The sequence below is a fragment of the Nerophis lumbriciformis genome, linkage group LG24, assembly GCF_033978685.3.
Source record: "Nerophis lumbriciformis linkage group LG24, RoL_Nlum_v2.1, whole genome shotgun sequence".
NCBI classification, from domain to species: Eukaryota; Metazoa; Chordata; class Actinopteri; order Syngnathiformes; family Syngnathidae; genus Nerophis; species Nerophis lumbriciformis.
This window is the reverse complement of record NC_084571.2, coordinates 31,844,416-31,862,500: the sequence shown is the minus strand read 5'-3', so window position 1 is coordinate 31,862,500 and position 18,085 is coordinate 31,844,416. Positions and strand designations below refer to the sequence as shown.

The 18,085-nt window shown below is 39.4% G+C and overlaps 1 protein-coding gene across 6 annotated transcripts in view; it reads left to right on the top strand.

Annotated features, from left to right (window-relative positions):
* The window catches only part of mrtfbb (myocardin related transcription factor Bb), a 221,873-nt gene that overhangs the window by 12,903 nt on the left and 190,885 nt on the right, over window positions 1-18,085 (top strand). The window lies entirely within an intron of this gene.

Here is an 18,085-nt window from a genome sequence, read left to right as displayed (position 1 = left end):
TCCGATCCGATACCGATACTGACCGATACCGATACTGGCCTATCCGAGCATGTATTAAAGTTTAAAGTTGTTTAGCCTACTTAGTTGTCAGAATCATGTTGAAAAGGGTTTTAGTACTCTTGATAACAACTAGCCAGCTGAATTAGGGGAGTTTGAATAATACACAATGGTTGGTAACAAGAAACTAACCTGTTTATTCAAGGATAAACACAAAATAGACAAAATTATACATGACAAATAGAAATGGCATCATTGAAACTAGGGCTGGGCGATATGGCCTTTTTTTAATATTGCATTATTTTAAGGCCATATTGCGAGACACAATATATATCTCGATATTTTGCCTCAGCCTTGAATGAACACTCGATGCATATAATCACATGATTCTATGTGTTTTGATTGATTGATTGAGACTTTTATTAGTAGGTTGCACAGTGAAGTACATATTCCGTACAATTGACCACTAAATGGTAACACCCCAATAAGTTTTTCAACTTGTTTAAGTCGGGGTCCACTTAAATTGATTCATGATACAGATATATACTATCAGATATATACTATCATCATAATACAGTCATCACACAAGATAATCACATTGAATTATTTACATTATTTATAATCCAGGGTGTGGAGGGGGGCGCCGGATGTAAGTGTCAAAAAGACAGCCAAAAGAGTTTGATATGAGAATAAATCTAAAGTTAAAATATAGGGTAGAAATGCACCCATTTGCAGTCTTGATTTTCAAAATTTTCTTTCAAGGCTTGCATGTCTACATTAAAACATTCTTCTTCATACTGCATTAATATATGCTACTTTTAAACTTTCATGCAGAGAAGGAAATCACAACTAAAAAAATCACTAATTTTTGATGTGGAAATTTTTGCCTCGGCATTTTGATGGTGTGGACGTGTGGCACCGAATGGAGATAAGCGTCTCGACAGACGTTACAATATTTGAACAATGATGACGAAAACTGTTTTCTCTGTCGTGTCCGTGTGTCGAAAATTGTTATGCGCTTATTTTTTCATTTGATTTTGTGCGTGGCATATAATTGCTATGCGCGAGGACGTTTGAGCAGTGCGCAATTGCACAAGCGCATTTGCACAAGCGCGCGCCTTAGAGAGAACGTTGGTTACATGGCTGCGCTAGCATCACAGCTAACGTTAGCCATGCTGCTACCTCTCTGCTGGGAGAGGACATATACGTATGTGACGTATGACGTGACAGTATGTGACGTGTGTAAGAAGGTGCGCTTGCTGTCTGTGAGAGGGAGACACAGGAAAGCGTGAGAAGAGCCTGTCGTGTAATGCCAGCAGCTAAGAGCAACTGCGTGAGAATCCACAGACCTGTGGATGTGTTGAAGGTGTGCTGGAAAATGCGGAACGTAAATTAGGGAGCAGCAGAAAAGTGGAATGTATTATTTAAATCGGTGCGTTGGAAAACACGGAGCGGAGGTTTTTTTTTAACTGGATCTGGATCGGCATTTTCCTATGCCTTGCCGATACGCATTTTTTGGCAAATATCGGCGGCCGATCCGATCCAAATATCGGATCGGGACATCCCTACTCTACACCCTGTCGTCACGTCCGCTTTTCCTCCAAACAAACAGCGTGCCGGCCCAGTCACATAGTGAATGCGGCTTTTACACACACACAAGTGAATGCACGCATACTTGATCAACAGCCATACAGGTCAAACTGAGGGTGGCTGTATAAACAACTTTAACACTGTTACAAATATGCGCCACACTGTGAACCCACACCAAACAAGAATGACAAACACATTTCGGGAGAACATCCGCACCGTAACACAACATAATCACAACAGAACAAATACCCAGAACCCCTTGCAGCACGAACTCTTCCGGGATGCTACAATATACACCCCCCGCTACCACCAAACCCCACCCGCCCACCTCAAACCCGAAAAGTACATATGTACAACAGTACATATTCCGTACAATTGACCACTAAATGGTAACACCCGAATAAGTTTTTTAACGTTGTCCACGTTAATCAATTCATGGTAATGTTACATTGTTTAATGCATCCAGCGGGGCATCACAACAAAATTAGGCATAATAATGTGTTAATTCCACCACTGTATATATCGGTATCGGTTGATATCGGAATCGGTAATTACCGGTAAGAGTTGGACAATATCGGAATATCGGATATCGGCAAAAAAGCCATTATCGGACATCTCTAATTAGGACACCAGTTGTCAGCTAGCAAATAGCAGTGCTATACTTTATTATTTGAATACCTTAGTATTGCACAATAAAAAGGTACCATTAGGACAGTTCTTCAGTGCCGGCTAGCTTATAAGGAAGCACAAAATAGTTGCTTTAGGACCAATTTAATAAAAAAACAATGACACTTTTATACAGGATTATTTAAGTAGACAATCTTTGGCCTGGAAAACATTGAAGACCTCTGGTCTAAAGGAATGTTATGTTTAACTAATAGCCCGCTTGCCCATCTGATGTCATTTATGGGCCGAATTTGGCCCGCAGGTTTGATTCAAAACTCAGGTGAGGGTATGGTTTGAGTTTATTTTTCGAATATATTTGGTTACCAAATAGCATTATTTTAGTTGTACTAAGATTCAAGGATAGTCTTTTTTGCCAAACCGTCTCTTTAATTTGTTCATTTCTTCTGTTATTTGTATTAGCATCTGTGTGTTCTCTCCTGAACAAAACGCAGTCGTGTCGTCTGCAAATATTACTAACTTTTAAGTCCTTTGTAACTTTACAAATGTCATTAATATATAAATTTAACAATTTTGGTCCCAGTATAACTAAGGTATCTACTCTCAATAAAGCACTTCTGTCATATAGAAGTTGATCTCTGACCAGTATTTTTGCATTTGGTTCTCAAAAGACAGCAGAGCACTCCTGTTCTATCACATACAAGGGATCTTTAACAAACCTAAACATATTGTTTTCTTTTAGTTTATGACATTTGTTGAGGCAAACATGTGAAGGTATCTTGCATTGATTATACACTATTGAAAGAAGATGAAGTTTTGCTCCCTTTGTCCTTAGTTTTCTGAAAACGTGATACCCAGAGCAATTTAGTTAGATAATCCTGGCTCAACACTGCCATCCACTGGTACTTTGATCAACCATTATTACTGTACATCGGGTCCTTTGAACAGTGCGCCATGCTGATGGTTGAGTGGCCTTTTCCCCCCATGCAGGTGGTCAGGTGGTGGGAGTCCAGCCGTGCTGTTAACTGTGATGCTTTGTCAAAGACTTTGACAGCCAAATATACCCTCCAGACCTCGGCTGGGGTGGGGGGGGGGGTTCTATTAATAGTACCCTGAGCCCTTGCGGTCATTTCACTGCTTTCTAGGCGAGCAGAGCATCAGCTATTATCAGATATAAAGAGTTAGCCACACGTTCTTAATAGCGACATTTGTGATAAGAGCCTGTCAGTTTGTGCGAAACTGACAAATTGTCTTTTGGCCATTATTCCCCTTTTAAAGGGCCCCCTTAAAAGTGACTGTTTATTTCTTTTTACCGTAAAAACTTGTTTTAATGTTTTTTTTTTCATGTTTTAGTGTCTTATATGGGAAAAATGCAGTACCGAAGTTGATTTTACGGTAAAAAACTAAATCGGCGGAATTTAACCATAAAATCTATTGTAAATTTTACAGTCTACAATTTGATTGATAATTAGGGCCCGCAAGGCCCATTGTAAAAGGAATCCCAACGGGAATCCTTTAACAATGGGACAGAGGACCCTATTGAATTTGTAAGGTTTTATTCTTTATTATTATTATACCGGCCGCCTCTTTGAGCTGTAATTTGACCCACTTAACATGCTTCAAAACTCACCATATTTGACACACACATCAGGACCTGCGAAAATTGCCATCTAATAAAAAAAACTCAAAATTGCACTCTAGCGCCCCCTATGAAGAGACCCAGACAAAACTGCTTGTAACTGCCACTAGGAAGGTCAGAGAGACATGAAACAAAAACCTCTATGTAGGTCTGACTTAGACCTAGATTTCATAATTGTACATCCTCGGGCAAAAATCAACAGGAAGTTTGCTATTTATTCCCCCTTTCAACACAACATTTTAGTAAAAACGGTCACTTTTGCCTCTTTGAGCTGTAATTTGACCCCCTTAACATGCTTCAAAACTCACCAAACTGAACACACACATCAGGACGGGCAAAAATTGCGATCTAATAAAAAAACCTAACCCCAAATCTCAAAATTGCGCTCTAGCGCAATTTTGGAATAAAACGCAGACAAAACTGCTCCTCGGATGAAAAAAATGACAAAACTGCCTGTAACTCCCACTGGGAAGGTCGGAGAGACATGAAACAAAAACCTCTACATAGGTCTCACTTAGACCTACATTTCATAGATTGACAATCCCCAGCAAAAATCAACAGGAAGTTTGCAATCCCCCCTTCAAAACAAAATGTTTGTAAAAACCGGTCACCTTTCTTCAAACATTATCTCCTCTGAGCGCGTTTGTCGTTTCGGCTTCAAACTAACTAAGGAGAGAGATTGAACCCTTCTGATTAAAAGTTATCGAAAGAGTTTTGATTACTGCTCTGGTTTTGATTTTATGACCCTTCAAAGAACCGTTGCGCTGCTGCTGCGCTGCTGCTGCGCTGCTGTTTTCTCAAGATGGCTGCTTAAAAGCAAGAATCACCAGCGTGCCCACACAATGCAGACAAGGTAGGTACACTAGACAAAAGTATTGGGACACTTCGGACTAAAAGTAGACAAAAGTATTGGGACACTTGGGACTACCACTGGACAAAAGTATTGGGACACTTACATTGGACAAAAGCATTGGGACACTTCGGACTAAAAGTAGACAAAAGTATTGGGACACTTAGGACGAAAACTGGACAAAAGTATTGGGACACTTAGGACGAAAACTGGACAAAAGTATTGGGACACTTGGGACTACCACTGGACAAAAGTATTGGGACACTTACACTGGACAAAAGTATTGGGATACTTAGGACTAAAACTGGACAAAAGTTTTGGGACACTTAGGACCAGAAATTGACTAAAGTATTGGGACACTTAGGACTACAACTTGACAAAAGTATTGGGCCACTTGGGACTAAAATTTGACAATAGTATTGGGACACTTGACTACAACTTGACATAAGTATTGGGACACTTCGGATTTCCACTGGACAAAAGTATTGGCACACTTAGGACTAAAACTGGACAAAAGTATTGGGACACTTAAGACGAATACTGGACAAAAGTATTGGGACACTTCGCACTAAAAGTAGACTAAAGTATTGGGACACTTAGGACTAACACTGGACACAAGTATTGGGACACTTACACTGGACAAAAGTATTGGGACACTTGGGACTAAAACCTGACAAAAGTATTGGGACACTTAGGACTAGTTCTTTATTATTATTATACCGGCCGCCTCTTTGAGCTGTAATTTGACCCACTTAACATGCTTAAAAACTCACCATATTTGACACACACATCAGGACCTGCGAAAATTGCCATCTAATAAAAAAACCTCAAAACTCAAAATTGCACTCTAGCGCCCCCTAGGAAGAGACCCAGACAAAACTGCCTGTAACTCCCACTAGGAAGGTCAGAGAGACATGAAACAAAAACCTCTATGTAGGTCTGACTTAGACCTAGATTTCATAATTGTACATCCTCGGGCAAAAATCAACAGGAAGTTTGCTATTCCCCCTTCAACACAACATTTTAGTAAAAACGGTCCCTTTTGCCTCTTTGAGCTGTAATTTGACCCCCTTAACATGCTTCAAAACTCACCAAACTGAACACACACATCAGGACGGGCAAAAATTGCGATCTAATAAAAAAACCCAACCCCAAATCTCAAAATTGCGCTCTAGCGCAATTTTGGAATAAAACGCAGACAAAACTGCTCCTCGGAAGAAAAAATGACAACACTGCCTGTAACTCCCACTGAGAAGGTCGGAGAGACATGAAACAAAAACCTCTATATAGGTCTCACTTAGACCTACATTTCATAGATTGACATCCTTCAGCAAAAATCAACAGGAAGTTTGCTATTCCCCCTTCAATACAAAATTTGTGTAAAAACCGGTCACCTTTCTTCACACATTATCTCCTCTGAGCGCGTTTGTCGTTTCGGCTTCAAACTAACACAGGAGAGAGATTGAACCCTTCTGATTAAAAGTTATCAAAAGAGTTTTGATTACTGCTCTGGTTTTGATTTTACGACCCTTCAAAGAACCGCTGCGCTGCTGCTGCGCTGCTGTTTTCTCAAGATGGCTGCTTAAAAGCAAGAAGCACCAGCGTGCCCACACAATGCAGACAAGGTAGGTACACTAGACAAAAGTATTGGGACACTTCGGACTAAAAGTAGACAAAAGTATTGGGACACTTGGGACTACCACTGGACAAAAGTATTGGGACACTTACACTGGACAAAAGTATTGGGACACTTCGGACTAAAAGTAGACAAAAGTATTGGGACACTTAGGACGAAAACTGGACAAAAGTATTGGGACACTTAGGACGAAAACTGGACAAAGGTATTGGGACACTTGGGACTACCACTGGACAAAAGTATTGGGACACTTACACTGGACAAAAGTATTGGGACACTTAGGACTAAAACTTGACAAAAGTATTGGGACACTTAGGACTATAACTTGACATAAGTATTGGGACACTTCGGACTACCACTGGACAAAAGTATTGGGACACTTAGGATTAAAACTGGACAAAAGTATTGGGACACTTACGACAAAAACTGGACAAAAGTATTGGGACACTTGGGACTAAAACTTGACAAAAGTATTGGGACACTTAGGACGAAAACTGGACAAAAGTATTGGGACACTTAGGAATAAAACTGGACAAAAGTATTGGGACACTTAGGACGAACACTGGACAACACTATTGGGACACTTGGGACTAAAACTTGACAAACGTATTGGGACACTTAGGACTAAAACTGGACAAAAGTATTGGGACACTTAGGACTACAACTGGACAAAAGTATTGGGACACTTAGGACTAGCACCAGCCTAATATGCGGGCCCGACCAACGCTGCTTGTAGCTTTAATTTATTTTGAAATCATAAGTCAAGCGGATATTTAAGTACAGTATTTATCTTTATTTTAACAAAAAATATTTTTGGACTACATGATAATATATTTTCATTTTGATAATATTGAATTTTAAAATAAATGCAATTGCACACGGTACATGATTTTTAATGTCAAAAGGGAAAGAACATATATATTTAGTAGGAAAAGATTAAGCATTTTATTAACACATATTATTTCCAGGCTTTCGCGGGCAACATAAAAAATTGTACCGGGCCAGATTTGCCCACCGGGCCTTGCGTTTGACACCTGTGCTTTAGTGGGACTTTCTCTTTTTAAAATCCGCCACTGTCCTCTTAATATTCTAACATTTTGTAGATGGTTGTCCGTACATTTTAAAGCATTTTTCGGCCGATAATATCGGCAGTCCGATTTTATCGGACATCCCTATTAATTATTATTATCACACCCAGCAATACGAAATATTAGTTCCGTTAAATACCAGTACCGATTCCCAGATAACAAGATTTAGTACCGTATAGATTCAAATGTGAAAGGGACTCATCTCTATTTATGTACATATAACATGTTTTACATCAGGGAGTTTGGCACGTATAAGATGAAAGCAAAAACACAAACGTTGCGTTTATGTTTTTATGGAGTGTAGAATGAATGATGATAAAAAGCATCTCTAGGACCATCTGGTATTGGATCTCATTGAATCACGCGGGCGAACCTATTTTTTAGTCAGCCGAGGGTCTTTGTTTCATTCCCAGCAAAATCCCTTCAAATGACCCATTTGTGTCAAGTTTGTCACAAATAAAGCAGGTAAAAAAGTGTGTCATTGGAAGGTGATGAAAAGGCTTGTGTGTGTTAGTCTGTTGCCCAGGGCTCCTGTTCCACATTGAGGGTAGTAGAGTGAATAAATATAGACAGAAGTAGTGTAGGTCAATACGGGGGGGGGCTCTGTCCCTGTGGGATGATTGGAATTTTTGAATAGTTCCATCTTTAGGCAGGGGGACATGTTTTAAATAATCCGTTCCATGGTCAAACTGTCACCATCCTAAAAACCTTTTATCGGTGCAATAATCTTTTTTCAAGTAACAATTAATTCACTCTCGCTGTGAATTATCACCCAAGTTCCTAGCTGCTGGCAGCAGCAGTGTTGCCAAGTCTGTGTATCATAAGCAACTTTTGCAGAGTTCGTGAGTCGCGGGTCGAGGTTTTTCTGCTTGTTCTTGAATGCGTAGTTGCTTATTTGGGCTTGCTTTTCTGTCCCCAGAGTAAATCAAAAACACTAGTCCGTCATTAGCTACCGATAGTTTGTCTTTTTTTTTTCAGAGCGTTTTCTGGTTATCGCGACCCCCGTCGACTTGGCTCCAACCCTAAACACACATGCAAATGATGCATGTGCAACTATGTCATAGCTCAGTGACAGAGAAACAAGTGAGAAGACAGAGTGATAATTAGTAGCAGAACTAGTGGGGGAAATGTAATTATTATTTTTTTAAAGACGTATATTTATATATACTGTATATATATATATATATATATATATATATACAGTATATATATATATATATATATATATATATATATATATATATATATATATATATATATATATACAGTATATATTGTAGAGGTTGCCCTCCAGGGGGTTCTTTGGACCACCAAACACCAACATGAGAGCCCGGTTCAGGTTCACAATACAGTTTTATTTTTCCACTGAAGTCTCTGTGTTGCTTTTCAGCAATTGTCTTTATGCGTCTGTCCGTCTTGCTCTCGCTCTCGCTCTCCCCCAACTCCAACACCGTTTCTCCTCCCGGTTGCTGCTTATACAGAGCGACAGGTGATTAGATGACAAGGCCCACCTGGGCCATCTACGCACCTGTCGCTGACTTCGAGGCCGGTCCTGGCACACCCCGTTCCGCTGCAGGCCCGCAGGCCACGCCCCCCTCCACACATATATATATATATATATATATATATATATATATATATATATATATATATATATATATATATATATATATATATATATATATATATGTCTTAATAAGGTTATCCAAAAAATAGTGCTCGATACCGTAGTAGAGCGCAATATATGTATGTGTGGGAAAAAAATCACAAGACTATTTCATCTCTACAGGCCTGTTTCATGAGGGGGGTTCCCTCAATCATCAGGAGATTTTAATGGGAGCATTCACATACCATGGTTTATATAGGGCACAGAGTGGGTGGGTACAGGCTGGCGTAGGGGCGTGGTGATTGGCTCATGTGTTACCTAGGAGGTGTTTCCGTCTGTGGCGGCATGCTGTTACAATTTCGCTGCGCTTGTTGAGGGATGACAGGTCTGGCCGGTAAATAATAAACAGTTTCTCTTTCAAGCATAGGTTGCATCTTTTATTACCACTATTGTAAGGTGTGCTGGATGCAATAATTTGCCATGTTATTGAATATTCAACATTATTGTCTTTGAGGTCCCAAATGTGTTTGCTGAGTTCTGACGGAAACACCTCCTAGGTAACACATGAGCCAATCACCACGCCCCTACGCCAGCCTGTACCCACCCACTCTGTGCCCTATATAAACCATGGTATGTGAATGCTCCCATTAAAATCTCCTGATGATTGAGGGAAACCCCCTCATGAAACAGGCCTGTAGAGATGAAATAGTCTTGTGATTTTTTTTCCCACACATACATATATATATATATATATATATATATATATATATATATATATATATATATATACCCACTACGCGGTATGGCGTAGTGGGTATGGTATTCCTCGCCTCTTGTCATCCAAATCGCTGCCGTTGTGTCCTTGGGCAGGACACTTCACCCTTGCCCCTGGTGCCGCTCACACTGGTGAATGAAAGATGAATGAATGATGGGTGTTGGTCGGAGGGGCCGTAGGCGCAAACTGGCAGCCTCGCTTCCGTCAGTCTACCCCAGGGCAGCTGTGGCTACAAATCTAGCTTACCACCACCAGGTGTGAATGAATGATGGGTTCCCACTTCTCTGTGAGCGCTTTGAGTATCTAATAATAGAAAAGCGCGATATAAAATCGAATCCTTTATTATTATTGTGTATATATATATATATATATATATATATATATATATATATATATATATATATATATTTTTTTTTTTTATTAGTGGGGGAATGTAATTTAATTTAACAAAAGTATAGATCTAATACTTTGTATTAGAAATGACAACAGCTCAGGATAAATGCCCCACACCAAAGGATAGGGAAAAGATTTTTGAGCGCTAGCTGTAATGTTTCATATTCTCAATGAAACATCTACCGTATTTTTCGCACTATAAGTCACAGTTTTTGGCCGGGGGTGCGACTTATACTCAGGAGCGACTTATGTGTGAAATTATTAACACATTACCGTAAAATATCAAATAATATTATTTATCTCATTCACGAGAGACTAGACGTATAAGATTTCATGGGATTTAGCGATTAGGAGTGACAGATTGTTTGGTAAACGTATAGCATGTTCTATATGTTATAGTTATTTGAATGACTCTTACCATAATATGTTACGTTAACATACCAGGCACGTTCTCAGTTGGTTATTTATGCCTCATATAACGTACACTTATTCAGCCAGTTGTTCACTATTCTTTATTTATTTTAAATTGCCTTTCAAATGTCTATTCTTGGTGTTGGCTTTTATCAAATACATTTCCCCAAAAAATGCGACTTATATTCTAGTGCGACTTATATATGTTTTTCCCTTCTTTATTATGCATTTTCGGCCGGTGCGACTTATACTCCGGAGCGACTTATACTCCGAAAAATACGGTAGGTTTCGGTGTTGCTTGCTTATGAGTACTTGCTATAGTCATTTATTAAACAGGCTTCAACCTGCAGTCCACACGTATCCCTTATGTGTGACTGCCATTTACTGGTCCCACGTATCATTACACCATGTAACAAATACAATTGCTTTGAAGTCAGTAAGCACAACCAGAATTAATCAGTACATTAGGCGCATCTGTTATAAGGCGCACTGTCGATTTTTGATAAAATTAAAAGATTTTAAGTGTTCCTCATAGTCCGAAATATACGGTACTTAAAGTTGAACAATTTAACCTTGTGAAATGGTATGAAAGCATGTGTTAATCACAAATATTATTATTAAGGCTTAAAGGGCACTTTTTGGGGAATTTTGCCTATCGTTCACATTCATTATGAGAGACAAGACGAATGGGTTATTTTTAATGCATTTTAATATTAAATAAATTTGATCAAAAGTCCGCCTACAATGGCGCCTATGAGAGCCGTTCAATTCTGCCTATAGAGCCCCTAAAAATACTTCCAAACACCTCCATTAGGGTTTTATATACATGATGTAAGTATATATGTAATGTATTGATGGGTACATTTCTAATAACATTTAGTATTTAATTATTTTTGATCATTTTATGCATACACGGCGCATTCATTTTAAAAAACGCATCACGTTTGCTTTTTTTTTGTCCTTCATCACAGATTTCTGCTCACTGCAGGCTTTATGGGAGCCAACAAACATAATAAACATCACTTACTGTGCAATGTCTGCTGTCATTAGGATGCCGACTTTTAGGATGTTCATATATTCCCATTTAGGGGAAGAATGCCTCATAATCCTCGCGAAGAAACAGGGTGAACAAGTGCTTTTTGTGTCATCCTCGCCAGTTCCAGGATGTTCAAGTCAAAAAATGTCAATTGAGTATTGTTGGCGGTTTTTGAATGGTCATTTGTCGGATTTTATGGGCCGAATAGTGGAGCTCCCATTGGCTACGCTGTAAGCAGACATTTATTAATGTTTATTTAACATTTAGAACACATTCAAAAAAATTTATTTGTCATGTCTTTCATAATGAGTGTGAATAAAAGGCAAGTGCAATCCCCCTTTAAGTCAGGCTGATTACAGAAATACATACTAATCAAATATACTGCAAAAGAAGGGACTCATAAAAACTGATGAAAAATACAGTACAGTATTTGTAAATACAATTACGCAGTGCTAAAATAAATAATTTCTAACTAAATTAATGATAAATAATAATATTGATATGTTTCTAAAATAGCCTTCCCGGTAAGGTCTATTCAGGTGTACTGGAGAGGAGGCTACGCCGGATAGTCGAACCTCGGATTAAGGAGGAACAGTGTGGTTTTCGTCCTGGTCGTGGAACTGTGGACCAGCTCTATACTCTCGTCAGGGTCCTTGAGGGTGCATGGGAGTTTGTCCAACCAGTCTACATGTGCTTTGTGGACTTGGAGAAGGCATTCGACTGTGTACTCCGGGTAGTCCTGTGGGGAGTGCTCAGAGATTATGGGGTAACGGACTGTTTTATTGTGGCGGTCCGCTCCCTGTATAATCAGTGTCAGAGCTTGGTCCGCATTGCCGGCAGTAAGTCGGACCCGTTTCCAGTGAGGGTTGGACTGCCCTTTGTCACCGATTCTGTTCATAACTTTTATGGACAGAATTTCTAGACGCAGTCAGGGCGTTGAGGGTATCTGGTTTGGTGGCTGCAGGATTAGGTCTCTGCTTTTTGCAGATGATGTGGTCCTGATGGCTTCATCTGGCCAAGATCTTCAGCTCTCACTGGATCGGTTCGCAGCCGAGTGTGAAGCGACTGGGATGAATCAGCACCTCCAAGCCCGAGTCCATGGTTCTCGCCCGTAAAAGGGTGGAGTGCCATCTCTGGGTTGGGGAGGAGATCTTTCCCCAAGTGGAGGAGTCCAAGTACCTTGGAGTCTTGTTCACGAGTGGGGGAAGAGTGGATCGTGAGATCGACAGGCGGATCGGTGGGGCGTCTTCAGTAATGCGGACTCTGTATCGATCCGTTGTGGTGAAGAAGGAGCTGAGCCGGAAGGCAAAGCTCTCAATTTACCGGTCGATCTACGTTCCCATCCTCACCTACGGTCATGAGCTTTGGGTCATGACCAAAAGGACAAGATCACGGGTACAAGCGGCTGAAACGAGTTTCCTCCGCATGGTGGCGGGTCTCTCCCTTAGAGATAGGGTGAGAAGCTCTGTCATCCGGGAGGATCTCAAAGTAAAGCCGCTGCTCATCCACATCGAGAGGAGCCAGATGAGGTGGTTCGGGCATCTGGTCAGAATGCCACCCGAACGCCTCCCTAGGGAGGTGTTTCGGGCACGTCCGACCGTTAGGAGGCCACGGGGAAGACCTAGGACACGGTGGGAAGACTATCTCTCCCGGCTGGCCTGGGAACGCCTCGGGATCCCCCGGGAGGAGCTGGACTTAGTGGCTGGAGAGAGGGAAGTCTGGGCTTCCCTGCTTAGGCTGCTGCCCCCGCGACCCAACCTCGGATAGGCGGAAGAAGATGGATGTTTCTAAAATACAGCTGTCAATGAAATTTTAAATACAGCTTCACCACTTAATTTTTGTGCTGAAGAAACTTCTCTCTGATGTTAGCTCCAGACTTCTTACGTTTATTAGATATTGTCATTACTGCCACATGTGGTGAAAATGTGTATTACAACCAAGTATGGATGCGGTCCAACAATGGGCAATACTGTGTTAATGGATATGCATGCGTAGGCCGCAGTTTTGGTGTGGTTTTCTGAAAATGTCGGTCAAAGTCCTAATTGGCCACATGAGAGTGACCTTTGTCTTTGTGTTGCTTGACTTTGCTCTTCATGTTGTCTGACTAAAAAACACCCAGTAAAACAACAACCACAATTTGACTAACAGAATATATTTGGGTATTTTCAGTGTGGCATGCTGACAGTGTGTCAGTCACTGCATCTGTCTGTTTCTATACAAATAACCACAAACACAGTCAGACGCAGATAAGGATTCCTTTTTATCAGACAGGTTGACTTTTCCCTCTGTGTACCCTTGAACTTGGTGCTGGGAATTCCCTGAGGGACTTTTAATGTTTCACTCTCCTGGTTCCTGTGAGAACTCCCCACAAACACAAAAATATAACACAAAGTGTGATTCGTGTCAAGGTTTGAATGAATGTTGAGAATACGAAAAGTTTTATCTGCAGATTTTGGTGGAAAATACTGACACTCTTATTTGGGGAAAAAAATGTTTTAATGTGGACAATATCGTAACACGACAATACGGACACCTGTTTTACACGGTATTGAACAAAGTGGTGCAGTATTTAATCTAAAGAAATTAGGTTTTATTTCCGTTTGAAAAATTAACATATTTGGTCCTTGTTATTGTTCATCAATATGAAGAGAATAATTATGACATTACAATTTTTGATATTACATTATTTCAAGTCGATCATGTTTTACTTGGTTACTTTTGTATATGAATATTCTCATTCGTCCAGGGCCGTAACTGGATTGTTCAGATTGTCTAAATATCAGTTCATACTCAACGACTGCATAGGACAGGTCTTGTCTGAGGGGATGGTATTGGAACCAAAGTATTTATCGTCTAAGGCAGTGTTTTTCAACCTTTTTTGAGCCAAGGCACATTTTTTGTGTTGAAAATAAATCTGGAGGCACACCACCAGCAGAAATCATTAAAAAATGAAACTCTGTTGACAGTAAAAAGTCGTTGTCGCAATTGTTGGATATGACTTTAAACCGTAACCAAGCATGCATCAATATAGCTCTTGTCTCAAAGTAGGTGTACGGTCACCACCTGTCACATCACGCCCTGACTTATTTGGAGTTTTTTTTAGTTCTTGTCTTGCGCTCCTATTTTGGTGGCTTTTTGTCTTTTTTTTTTGTATTTTCCTGTAGCAGTTTCAAGTCTTCCTTTGAACGCTATTCCCCGCACCTGCTTTGTTTTAGCAATCAAGACTATTTAAGTTGTTTTTATCCTTCTTTGTGGGGACATTGTTGATTGTCATGTCATGTTCGGATGTACATTGTCTTTGCTCCACAGTAAGTCTTTGCTGTTTTCCAGCATTCTGTTTTTGTTTACTTTGTAGCCAGTTCAGTTTTAGTTTTGTTCTGCATAGCCTTCCTTAAGCTTCAATGCCCTTTCGTTTATTTTTGGTTTAAGCATTAGACACATTTTTTACCTGTACGCTGCCTCCCGCTGTTTCCGACATCTACAAAGCAATTAGCTACTGGCTGCCACCTACTGATATGGAAGAGTATTATACAGTTACTCTGCGGAGCTCTTGACAGCACCGACACTCAACAACAACACATCATTTGCAGACTATAATTACTGGTTTGCAAAAAATATTTTTAACCCAAATAGGTGAAATTAGATAGCACACTAGTTGAAAAACACTGGTCTAAGGTAGCGGTTGAACCCACCTCCCAATCAAGAAAAGTTTAATTGTTTTGGAATGCAAAACGTTAGTCGTTTGGATACAGTGGAGTGTGACATCAGCTACCCAACGACCGTCATTTGTAGGAATACTTGGCAACTGTTGTTTATCATCTTAAAATGCCGCACCATTATTGTTCCAGGGATACTTTTACTGTTGTCTGTGTATTGTCAGCACATGTCGTTTCAAAGTGTTCACAAAAAACATTTTTTTCCACAACTATGTTGTAAAATAATAGGGAAACCTTTTTTTGTGTGTGAAAGTGGTACCTTGGTTTTTATACGCCCCACTTTTCATAGGCTTTGGTTTTCAATGAATATTTTTTGTCGAAGGTTTGCCAAACATTGCTGCATTGTGTCATTGTGAATGGAGTGCCCACATGTTGGTGACTCAGTCTCTGTGTTTTCTTTTTAAGTAGATTTAGCAAACCTGACAATGGGGGGTAGTGAAAACAAACGTGTGAGAATATACGAGTAATGTTGACAACCTTTTGTCAGATCAAAAAAATACATAGATAAATCCTGTTCATACAGTCTAATAGAAGTGACAAGAAAATACTTGAACAAAGTTTATATTGATTGTGTGTGAACTAGTTCAACAGTAAATACACACAAGTTTGTGAGAGAATAAACATAACAGTCTGAGTCATTTCTGCCCTTGTAAGTTAACATTATGAAAAAAACACAAAACTTTCAGTGTTGAATTGTGTGTATATGTTCCATCTGTGGTAGTACGATATATATTTCTCCCCATATAAAAGAATAGATACTGCAAATATTTACAAGAAAAACGTAACATGCTAACTTGACTGTGCATTGCAGAACAGAATAGTGATTAAAACCACCATTCCTTCATAAGAACATTCTGGTATTGCAGGAAGTTTCTAATTTAGTGTTGATTAAGAATGACTGTGGATTGACTACGGAGAAAATGAATCAATTCATTGATTCATCTCTGAATGTTATACACTTCTGTTTCCATGCCGGTGTTTTCTTTAGCAGAATAACGCTCAATAGCCAACATCATGTACATACTTGCCAACCTTGAGACCTCCGAATTCGGGAGATGGGGGGGGGATCTAGCGGGCGGTATATATATATATATATATATATATATATATATATATATATATATATATATATATATATATATATTAGTGCTGCAAAAACTAATCGATTAAGATCGATTATAAAAATAGTTGGCGATTAATTTAGTCATCGATTCGTTGGATCTATGCTATGCGCATGCGCAGAGGCAATTTTTTATTTGTATTTTTTTAATTTTATTTTTATTAATAAACTGCAACATGTACAAACAGCTGAGAAACAATAATCAAAATAAGTATGGTGCCAGAATGCTGTTTTTTTCCCCAATAAAATACTGGAAAGGATAGACATGTAGTTTGTCTCTTTTATCCGATTATTAATCGATTAATCGAAGTAATAATCGACAGATTAATCTATTATCAAATTAATCGTTAGTTGCAGCCCTAATATATATATATATATATATATATATATATATATATATATATATATATATATATATATATATATATATATATATATATATATATATATATATATATAATCCGTTCATGAATGAGTATATCCGTTCAGCCACTGTGTTCAATGGAGAAGTCTGATCTACAAAATTTGCAGGCAGCATACCCCTTCCCCTTCGAGCTGTCCTGGATGAACTGAAATTATTTTTTCCAATCATTTTGGAACTTGCAAGCGTACTTCTTCTTCTTACTCGTCGTCGCCATGTCTCTTCTTCGTTCTTCTGCTTCGTCTCTGTTATGTTTTTGGACATTACTACTTGCCGTAGTTTTGAAGCAATGCATGATCGGAATCCGGATGTTGTGTGTCAGTGTATTAACATCCCGGCTGGAATAAACACACGCTGAGAAATAGTTCCGTGCCTGCCTACTTTATGGGTTATAGATAAACCTATGGATAACGGAGACATATACTGTATTTTTCGGGCTATAAGTCGCAGTTTTTTTCATAGTTTGGCCGGGGGTGCGACTTATACTCAGGAGCGATTTATGTGTGAAATTATTAACACATTACCGTATAATATCAAATAATATTATTTAGCTCATTCACGTAAGAGACTAGACCAGTGGTTCTTAACCTTGTTGTAGGTACCGAACCCCACCAGTTTCATATGCGCATTCACCGAACCCTTCTTTAGTGAAAAATAAAATGTTTTTTTTTTCCAATTCAAGACAAAGTTTTTTACTGGTGCACAAAATGAACCGTGCATGAACATCACCTTGTTCAAAGAACAAAACCAACACACTGCATTAACTCACAACGAATTACACACCTGCAAATCAGATGGAAAATTAGAGGGAACATTGTTCGGGGGTATCCATAATACGCCGATAGGGAGAAGTTTTTATTTACACGATGAGTCGGGTTTGTCTTGACCTCCGCGGCGGAGGCTCCGCCCAACCCCTGAACCCCTAGGGTTCGATCGAACCCAGGTTAAGAACCACTGGACTAGACGTATAAGATTTCATGGGATTTAGCGATTAGGAGTGACAGATTGTTTGGTAAACGTATAGCATGTTCTATATGTTATAGTTATTTGAATGACTCTTACCATAATATGTTACGTTAACATACCAGGCACGTTCTCAGTTGGTTATTTATGCCTAACGTTCTTTCACTGTTCTTTATTTATTTTAAATTGCCTTTCAAATGTCTATTCTTGGTGTTGGGTT